The sequence below is a fragment of the Mixophyes fleayi genome, chromosome 2, assembly GCF_038048845.1.
Source record: "Mixophyes fleayi isolate aMixFle1 chromosome 2, aMixFle1.hap1, whole genome shotgun sequence".
NCBI classification, from domain to species: Eukaryota; Metazoa; Chordata; class Amphibia; order Anura; family Limnodynastidae; genus Mixophyes; species Mixophyes fleayi.
Window position 1 is genome coordinate 341,229,402 of NC_134403.1, and position 9,767 is coordinate 341,239,168.

The window sequence follows — 9,767 nt, forward strand, 5'->3', positions numbered from 1 at the left end:
GTGCCATTGTTTGTCCTTGTACGGCGCTACGGATACTTTGTGGCGCCCTATAAATAAAAATTAATAATAATAATAATAATAATATATACACATTTGTGTGTGGGGGTTTACTTGATTCACAAAAAAATATTAGTATGGCCATCATGGTTGAAAACTGTGGAATGGATAATGTATTGGGAAAATGGCATGTAGTTAATCATGGTTTTTGGACAACTAAAATGTGACTCAAAAGAAATACAATCAGGAAAAGGGTTTCTATCTCTTTGATAGAACAGAATAGATTATCGCCTTGTTCTATCAAAGAGATCTGTTTTGTCGTTTGGTTTTATCTCATTGATGAGTGTATGTGAATGGCTATGAGTGTATTCTAGGTACAACTTATGAATATTTAGTAGACAACTCACGTAACCCTTCAATCCAGGAGGGCGACAAGTAGTATTTTACTAATTACATAGCCACACACTTTGGGATATTATTGGATAATTTAAGATAGCTAACATTGATTACCAAAGGTCTTAATATATCATTTGAAAGACCTGGATGATATTTATAGGGATAACTAAGAATTTAATGAGCTTTGATACATCAAATGTTACTATAAGTAATCCAATATATAAATAAACATAACGATAGGACCTGAACACAAATAATATCTGCTTTTGATTGGATAAACTGGAATGTCCTTGTGACTTATGGGAAATATATACCTATAATTACAAAGAGACAAACTATATTGAATATAAATAATATCTGTTTTTATTTGGATTAACTGGTATGTCCTTGTGGTTTATGAAAAATAAATACATACAATTACCAAGTGACAAACTATGTTGAATGTGTAAAAGCATTCATATAGTTACAAAGTGACATATTTTGTTGAACATGTATAACAAGAATATAAATAAAGGGTGTCATATATAAATATGTAAGCTTGGATGACATTCACTTATTCCCTGATTCAAATGGTAAGCCCTAGGACATTCTCATGTGATGTTACCTAATCATGTATTAACTACAAGTTAACCCGTGCATGATACTCATGCATTCTAGTCAAATCAAGCTACTTAAGGTCTTAAAAAGGTTCTTGTCATGCATTTGGACCTAGCCCAGGCCTCCTCAGGGGAAGAGCGTTAGTTCCCGAGGCAAGCGGCCTTTTTAATGTGTGTTCATGAGGTAAAATTGCCTCACGAAAATGAGTTTGACCCCTCAACTCGTAAATTTAGCCTTTACTACCCCTCCCACGGGGGGAAGGGGGCATGATGGAAGTTAACTGACTTGACTATTCTAATTTTTTTGTCAAATAATGTCAGTATACCAAATTTCAGGTCAATTGGATGAGCCCTTTCTGAGAAAATAGTTTTTTCCACACACACACACACACACACACACACACTAACGCACGCCTCTACACATGTGTGTTCATGAGGTAAAATTCCCTCACGAAAATGAGTTTGAGCCCTACCAAATTTCAGCCCTTTTTGAATTTTTTTTCCCACACACACTAAGAATTTAGTAGGTCAGTGTATAACTCTGCCCAGCAGGTGGCGGTGCAACTTGGTTTATTTTTTTCACACACACACAGACAGACAGACGCCACTAAGCATTTATATATTAGATATGTTGAGAATATTATAAATAATTAAAGGTTTGAGGCACATTATACTTGTGATCACTTATCCTCAAAATGAAAGAGATTATCTTTCATAAGGTATCTCCATTAGAACACTTCAGTGGCTTCAAATCAATAAACAAACACAACATTTACTTTATGTTCTTGGCCTGGGCAGAAAAGAACATACACATAGTGAGTCAGACATATGATTAACACAGACTAGGATTGATTACTGAATATTTTCCAGGTGAGGCAGACATCTCCCAGCTAAGGCCTGGTAGTTCATCAATGAAAGCCTTTAGTTTGGTCTTACAGCCCAATTAGAAAAAAATTGCAGATTTCAAAAATAAACATTTTTTACAGTCAAAACTGTCTGGTGCATGCATTTGTATATGTTTAGAAAAATGAAACATGCCTTTACTTTTATCACCAAACAACAAATGTATTTTTAGGATCGTAGAGAATTTAAAAAGTGTGATATTAAACATATTAGAAAAAGATTTTACCCTGCAAATCAGTCTGGAACCTGAAGTGGCCTGCCTCCACAGTTTCAGGAAGGCTGGGGATCTGTTGGATAAACATGGGAAACTACCAAAACACAAGAATAATCTTAATAGATATTAGATTTAAAATCTTCACATCACCCCTCCATAAAAAAAATTGGGTTAAAATTTATAAAACAAACAACACACACGTTAAAATGCATATTACATATGAAAATAGAGATGCACTGTTATTGTGAAACATAAAATATCTTACAAATACAAACTTTTAAAGTGTCTATAAAAGAGTAAGAGAAAATATAACTCTCAATACAAATAAAAGTCCACTATGCAAATCCATACCAGTAAACTCCACTATAGACTCCTAACCAACTTCAAGTGTGCATGAAGCAGTATTTTATAGTAATGAGACAAGTATATGCAGGTGTATGGCCCACTGTGGTATCAGATGACGAGATCTAATGCTGGGTCTATGCAACGCTGGTTATGGATATCTGTTGTTTAATTTTATACTGATTAAAATATTTTTATGTTTATTTCTGATTGCGATTTATTTTGTGATGCATTTGCATAAACATTCTTATTTTAAATTTAAAAAAAAAACACATGATCATTCATGTCGGTTTGTGCAATTGTTCATTTCATTATGCTCATTAATACTTAAGGTTGCCACTAATGGCTGTGCTGAACTATGCCTTAGTGGTTAGACAATCCAGTTGCCAACAGTAGAGTTATGAGTTAGAATCCTATCGTGCCCATATCTGTGTGGACTTCGTATATCCCCATGTTTCCGTGGGTTTACTCCAATGTGTCACTTATAAAAGAATACTCTATTATATGTTTTGGTGTTGGCACTGTTTATAGAGTATTGTATCATGTATCTATATTTATGAACTATTAGCCGTGGAATTTGCATCCACATTTATTTCCAATATAAAATTACAGATGACTCATTCTTCATGTCGAAAAACAAGAGAATGTGTGTGTAATTCTTTATTGTTCATCCTTAAACCTTCATGTTGCCAGTAGTGCCTGTGTTGTGTTATATGTTTTTTAGGAGCACTATCAGCTTACACCTATAGGTTTTTCAGACATGGTGCTTGTCATTCAAGCCTATATAATGTATGTAATGCTGAATCTGCACGTTCCCTTAGTGGTTAGACAATCCACTTTTTAACAGTAGGGTCATGAGTTCGATTCCTGACCCATTTTGTGGAATATGCCTAAATTGCATGTTGAAAATTGTGTGGAGCTACAACAGAGACAAGCAGCTGTTCAAAATAAAGTGAATCCAAACAAATGGAATATATCCACAGATATAAGCAAATAAGTCACCAACAAAATTTGCAGAAAGCCATGACAAACAAATTAGAGTCCAACTATCATTATTATTATTATTATTATTATTATTATTATTATTATGCATCAATGATTTTACTTTGCAATTTATTAAAACTGTGCATCTACCATGGATTTAGGGGTAAAATAGTTAAATGTATAATTAATGACATTAATAAAAATGAAAAAAGAAATACCGTATATACTCGAGTATAAGTCGACCCGAATATAAGCCGAGGCACCTAATTTTACCACAAAAAACTGGGAAAACTTATTGACTCGAGTATAAGCCTAGGGTGGGAAATGCAGCAGCAACTGGTAAATTTCAAAAATAAAAATAGATACCAATAAAATTACATTAATTGAGGCATCAGTAGGTTAAATGTTTTTGAATATTTATTTCAAAGAAAAACAGTAAACTAGCTCTGTAAGTGGAAAAGAGTCAACAAAACTAATATGGTATCAACAATAACGTTAAAAGTACAAAAACCTTAGCTCAATCAGCAACCAAGCTAAAACACAAGAGTTAAAATCCTTCAAAACTGGATTCCTCCTCATCATCTGTATGTCCAAACAGAGCTTCAACTCTATCTGGTGTGAGGCTATCAGCATAGACATTGTCGTCATCACAGAGTTCGCAGTCATCACCATCACTGCTGTCATTCTCATACAAAGCGCTGTCTTCACTGCCATCCATAGCATTACTAATGCCACATTTCTTGAAGGCACGTTGCACCATGTCCTCTGGAATCTCTTCCCATGCATCACGAACCCACTGTGCTACCAATTCTATGTCGGGCTTCCTCAGATTTCCAACTTTTGTCAGTTGGGCTTGACCAGATGACATCCATTCATGCCACATCTTTCGCACACGGTCTTTGAAAGGTTTGTTTAAACACACATCTAGGGGCTGCAATACAGATGTAAGCCCACCTGGGATAACGGCCAAAGTAACTTGAGAAGACTTTGCCAATTTTTTTATGTCATCAGATGTGTGGGCTCTGAACATATCCCAAACTAGCAATGATGGTTTTTTCTTTAAGGCTGTTCCTGGACGTCCATTCCAAATTTCTTCCAGCCATTTTTTTGTTCCGTCTTCATCCATCCAGCCTTTAATATGTGCACGCACTGTAATTCGTGGTGGGAATTTGACCTTTTTAGGCAAGGTCTTTCTTTTAAAAATAATGACAGGCCGCAGCTTAGTTCCATTAGCCAAACATGACAGAACGACTGTGAAATGGTTTTTTTCATTTCCTGTGGTTCTGAGTAAAATAGTTTTTTCTCCCAAACTTGCCACAGTTCTGTTGCTAGGAAGATCAAAGGTCATAGGTGTTTCATCCATATTCCCAATATCTCCCAGGTCAAAGTTATGGATCCTTCTTTGTTTTATGATGAATGAATGGAATGACATCACTTTCTCTTCAAGGTCTTTTGGCAACTTCTGTGAAATCTTTGTTCTTTGCCGCAAACATAAGGCAAACCTATTCATAAAGCGGGTACACCATCCTGCTGACGCAACAAAATTTTCAATGCCTGGTGCTTTTAATTTGTCATCTTTAGCCAATTGAAGGGCACGTAAGCGAATTCCCATACGTGTCACGCAGTAACCATTTTGACGACACTCTATAACCCATTTATGCAAATCAGTCTCTAGAGCTTCATATGAAGTCGTTAAACCACGTCGAGCCTTTTTTGCCTTTGGAATCTTTTCCAAGTCAGCTTTCATTTTCCGCCACTCCCTCACTTGTTTTTCGTCAACACAAAATTCCCTACTTGCAATACTGTTATTGCTCTCTTCTGCTCTTGACACAACCTTAAGTTTGAAGCCAGCTTCGTATGACCTGCGTTTTTGTTTTGGTCCAGGATTAGAAGTACTGGGATCCATTTCTAACAGGATAAAAAAAAACATCTAGTATTTTATGCACTTTATTATGCTCATCTTCTTTTTTTTTTTTTTTTACTTTACTTTTATACATTCAGCTGAGACCCCAGGCTTCCACTACAGTGGAAGCACATTCATTAGAAGCAGCGGCACCCAGCAGTTATGCAGCTCTAGATAACAGTGACCCCCCCCTGTCAGGATGTGTGCATTGCAATTAGTGAGGGCATCTCGGCTTCTCATCAGCACCCCTCGCCGCTAAGTGCTTTGGCGCACAGTCCAAATTCTTGAAGACACACATACTTTCGGTTGCTTTGTTTGTGAAAGATGGGTGATGATGCAGGGTTGAATATCTGGGCGGCACGGTGGTGTAGTGGTTAGCACTTCTGCCTTACAGCACTGGGGTCATGAGTTCAATTCCCAACCATGGCCTTATATGAGTGGAGTTTCTATGTTCTCCCTGTGTTTGCGTGGGTTTCCTCCAGGTGCTCCGGTTTCCTCCCACACTCCAAAAACATACTACTAGGTTAATTTTTATTACCGTACTTTTGCAGAAGAGACACGTGTACTAATGTTATTATAGTAAAATGATGGAGTTGTGTTTTTCTAATTACCAGTACGGTACATCTTACAGATATAACAACAACATACGGGTAATCCATTATATACAGTTAATGGTGGAAAATACCAACAAGACATTTCACATCCCCTTGTTAAATCCTAGAGGGATATGGGGGAATGAAGTGTTAACACACAACACAAGACATTTCATTGTGTCTTTTTTGCGATAATACAACCACCAATCGTTGATGGTGACTGTATTCAACCGACCAGGACCACAATGCACGATTACAATTCCACGGACACCATACTGAAGCTAAAAGGACTACAACTAATAATATACCGGTACTTATTGAACACTCAAGCGATGAGCGAGTTGTTCTACTGATGGCATGCAGCAACTTCTACATTCATGATTGTGCTGTGTTTTATCAATCAGTTTTCTTATTTATTAGAACGAGTATACATGTTGGAGATCTCCTTATTCTCGTACTGCTTAGACATAGAGAATTTCAAACCCTGGTTCTATTTTTATCTATACATTGCCTCCTTTATTGATAACTGGACTTTATCCATATGTCTGCATACGCATTTATGGTTTTTATGCGCATGTTACAGTACGGTCATTACCTGTAATTAACCTACCGGTATATATCTGTTGCTATAATATTGTACAATATTTTAATATTTCATTGCATATTTACATTGATATATGTGCTACATGATATTATTTTCACAAATTACTGTGTATTAAATATATTCCATATTTTTACTTTAGATATAGTATACTGTGGGCACAGAATTGTATTTTGTAACGAGGATGGTGCCTGCCTCCATAGCTTCAGCCCTTAAGTTCCACTTAAGGGCTGAAGAGAAAGAGAAAGAAAATATTAACTTACAAGTTTGGTGAGAAAAAATCAACTTTCAAGAGCTTGGTGCCTGTTGCTGTAAGTTCCGCAGTGGAACGCATGTGCGTTCCACCGACAGGAAGTTCCAAATGCCGAACTTCCGGTCGGTGGAACGCACATGCGTTCCACTGCGGAACTTACGGGAACAGGCACCAAGCTCTTGAAAGTTGATTTTTTCTCACCAAACTTGTAAGTTAATATTTTCTTTCTCTTTCTCTTCAGCCCTTAAGCGGAACTTAGGGGCTGAAGCTATGGAGGCAGGCACCATCCTCGTTACGGCGGTGCATTGGTGTCCTGGAGCATCACCCGAGTATAAGCCGAGGGGGGGCTTTTCCAGCACATTTTTTGTGCTGGAAAACTCGGCTTATACTCGAGTATATACGGTAATTATTTGTTATGAGAGAAGTGTATGCAGGTGTTTAAGAAAGGGTTAGACAAAGATTTAGCGGAAAAGGGTATCCAGGGCTACGACTGTTAATTAAAATGAAAGATAGTAGTGGATCCAGGGACAAATAGGACTGTAATATTGGGTCAGGAGGGATTTTCCTCTTTTCAAACAGATTGGCGGCTGCTTTATCTGGATCAATTTCAAATATATGAGAGGTATCACAGGAGAGCCAAAATAGGTTGAACTTAATGGACTGGTGTCTTTTTTCAACCTCATCAACTATGTTACTATGTTACTATGTTACATATGATAAAGCTCCTTTGTTAGGTAAATGTAAAACTGTGTAGCTGGCAATGTTGAGAAAAATATTTCACACCTCAAAATAGTATGTGAAATGTATGAAATATATCGGGCCTGATTCATTAGGGCACGCAAAATGCACATAAGTCAGGAATACGCAAGTCTGTATTCAATTAGGAGTGGATCTAAAGATGCGTCTGTTGTTGAATACGGTTCTAGGTGCTCTCTAGTCTAACAGACAATACACCCAAAATAATGCACAGAAAAACATAAAAGTATTCAATGATTGCCCCCTGATTCATTAAGGAAAGTTAAGGAAAAAATTGAGTAAGATTTCTGGACAAAACCATATTGCAATGCAAGGGGTACAAATTTTGTTTATTATTTTGCACATAAGGAAAGTACTATCTGTTTTTTCATGTAGCACACAAATGCTTGATAGATTATTTTTACACTGCAATTTAAAGTTTATCTAGGACATGCCCTACCCCAAATATAAATCTGCCATTACATTTTAAATTTACCTCCCCCTCTAATGCAACATGGTTTTGCCTTATTTGCTTATTTTGCTTAACTTTCCTTAATGAATCAGGCCCATATTCATTAATGGCAAAATTGCTTTGTTTTTTTTTTTAAATGTACTTCTTTTTTCATTTTTTGATTTATTCCAATACATGTATAATGTTATTAATGTCTACTGTACATAAAATGCATTTTTACAGTTGCTCCTGATTGCAAACACATGTTCTAGCATACAAGCACAACCATCATCACTAGTAATTGGCACTTACACCTGACCTTTAGCTGGTGCAAGTGATACAATAGTAAAACACGTACCTTAGAGATGCCCAAAGCTTGAATTGGACGTTGTTGCAAGCGCCCGCGCTTTGCACGCTCATATTGTACATTGACTATGTGCGTGTGCCCATTCCCCTCACGATTCTGCTCATGAAATTGTACACTATCGTAACGGTCCTTTGCATTCGAAGATAAATTTGATGTTGCTGTGTCCACTGGCATATAGTCTGGTTCTGGAAATGCACAGAGCGATTTTACACAAAATACTTCACATATCAACATTTATATTACTTAATGAATCAGGCCCACCATGTCATGGTTACAATAATTTAGGATTGTTTACTGAGCTTTCATTTTAATAATCAATAGAATTGTGTTAAGCTGATACCATTCATCACATTGAATTAGGCATAACAAGCACTTCACTGATGTAACGTAGCATGTTTAGGTTTTCATTAATTCCTTCCCCAAATATAGAAAGGCTTACTTTACTAACATTGCAATCAGTTGCAAAATGACCACTAAACATTGCAACCAACAGACACTTGTTTTTATTATATATCTAACACTAGACAAATAAAGGCTAATTGAGGATTGCTTGATGGTTCATTTGAAATTTTGCATGTAAATGCATTAGTAGATGAGCCTATAGCCTCCAACCCACAAGCAAGCAGATTGCCATCATAGCAGTTTACCGCTTCAGTGTCCTGCACACGTACATCAAAAGTGCTAAGGAAGAGTCTCACTCATCATTAGCACTTCAGGAGTTCAAAGTTACAAAAAAGCATAATTACCTGTCCCCCACCAACATTTACTGCCAGTGACGTCTGGAGGAGGAAGCAGCAGAGTGATGACATCATGGCACTGGCGCACAATGATGACACTGAAAGGGCGGAGCTAGTTCACTGCTCTACTAAAAACAATCTGTAGTGGAGAGAATGAGGGTAAGGCATTCACAACCTGGTACCTATGTACTCAGAGGTACCCTCATGTGACATTACATAAAACATTAGGAAGCTCAGGATGGGAAAAGGGCTTTGCAATGCCCAGAACTCCCCTATCCTTGCTCCAATAAGTATGGGGACACCACATTTGAAAGAAGATAGTCCCCTCTTTTAAAGTATATGCCCCCCTTATTAAGTGTTATTAAGTGTTGTCTTCTGGTCAAATTGAAGAAATTGTTTACGAAGGTAAATCAGTCCATTCTTAATAAATATATATATATATATATATATATATATATATATATATATATATATATATATATATATATATATATATATATAAATATATATATTTAGTTCATTGTTCTGTTACAATTAATGACATTTGTGACTCTTCCCCAGCCTGTTGCAAATGTTTCTCATTTGGTTAACAAGCCAGTCCCACATCTTCCTCATTTATATATATATATACCTATCAGTTCCTATTTTCAGTGACTTTGAAGTGTGAGCTGCATTAGTTTGTCTTGTAAATTTGG

The 9,767-nt window shown here is 36.6% G+C and overlaps 1 long non-coding RNA gene across 1 annotated transcript; it reads right to left on the reverse strand.

The window, feature by feature from the left end:
• Nucleotides 1-2,113: 2,113 nt before the first annotated feature.
• On the reverse strand, nt 2,114-9,120 carry LOC142140486 (uncharacterized). Its single transcript, XR_012688508.1, has 3 exons — nt 9,082-9,120; nt 8,327-8,520; nt 2,114-2,179 (listed from the first exon to the last, which is right to left on the reverse strand). It is a non-coding gene; the product is annotated as an uncharacterized LOC142140486 (long non-coding RNA).
• Between the last annotated feature and the right edge of the window lie 647 nt (nt 9,121-9,767).